Genomic DNA, 1,353 nt, shown 5'->3' on the forward strand with positions numbered 1-1,353 from the left:
TGCCCTGGGAGCGCTCGATGCTGACATTGGGTATAAAGTTGGGGGAGTGACACAAAGTCAGGGTAATGTAGCGAGAGATCTACACTGTATCTAACCCGTGCTGTACCTGCTCTGGGAGCGCTCGATGCTGACACTGGGTATAAAGTGGGGGAGACACACTGTCAGGGTAATGTAGAGGGAGGTCTACACTCTATCTAACCTGTGCTGTACCTGCCCTGGGAGCGCTCGATGCTGACACAGGGTACAAAATGTGTAGGGACACACTGTCAGGGTAACGTAGAGGGAAATCTACACTGTATCTAACCCGTGCTGTACATGCCCTGGGAGCGCTCGATGCTAACACTGGGTATAAAGTGGGGAGGGACACACTGTCAGGGTAATGTAGAGGGAGCTCTACACTGTATCTAACCCGTGCTGTACCTGCCCTGGGAGTGTTTGATGCTGACACTGGGTATAAAGTGGGGGAGACACACTGTCAGGGTAATGTAGAGGGAGCTCTACTCTCTATCTAACCCGTGCTGTACCTGCCCTGGGAGTGTTTGATGCTGACACTGGGTATAAAGTGGGGGAGACACACTGTCAGGGTAATGTAGAGGGAGCTCTACTCTCTATCTAACCCGTGCTGTACCTGCTCTGGGAGCGCTCGATGCTGAAACTGGGTTTAACGTGGGGGGAGGGACACACTGTCAGGGTAATGTAGAGGGAGCTCTACACTGTATCTAACCCGTGCTGTACCTGCCCTGGGAGTGTTTGATGCTGACACTGGGTATAAAGTGGGGAGGGACACACTGTCAGGGTAATGTAGAGGGAGCTCTACACTGTATCTATCCCGTGCTGTACCTACCCTGGGTGTGCTCGATGCTGACACTGGGTATAAAGTGGGGAGGGACACACTGTCAGGGTAATGTAGAGGGAGCTCAACACTGTATCTAACCCATGCTGTACCTGCTCTGGGAGTGCTCGATGCTGACACTGGGTATAATTTGGGAGACACACTGTCAGGGTAATGTACAGGGAGATCTACACTGTATCTAACCCGTGCTGTACCTGCCCTGGGATTGCTCGATGCTGACACTAGGTATAAAGTGGGGGACACAATGTCAGGGTAATGTAGAGGGAGATCTACACTGTATCTAACCCGTGCTGTACCTGTCCTGGGAGCGCTCGATGCTGACACCGGGTACAAAGTGGGTAGGGACAAACTGTCCGGGTAATGTAGAGGGAAATCTACACTGTATCTATCCCGTGCTGTAACTGCCCTGGGAGTGCTCGATGCTGACACTGGGTATAAAGTGGGGGGAGGGACACACTGTCAGGGTAATGTAGAGGGAGCTCTACACTGTATCTAACCTG

The sequence above is a fragment of the Carcharodon carcharias genome, chromosome 24 (assembly GCF_017639515.1).
Source record: "Carcharodon carcharias isolate sCarCar2 chromosome 24, sCarCar2.pri, whole genome shotgun sequence".
In the NCBI taxonomy this organism is placed as follows: domain Eukaryota; kingdom Metazoa; phylum Chordata; class Chondrichthyes; order Lamniformes; family Lamnidae; genus Carcharodon; species Carcharodon carcharias.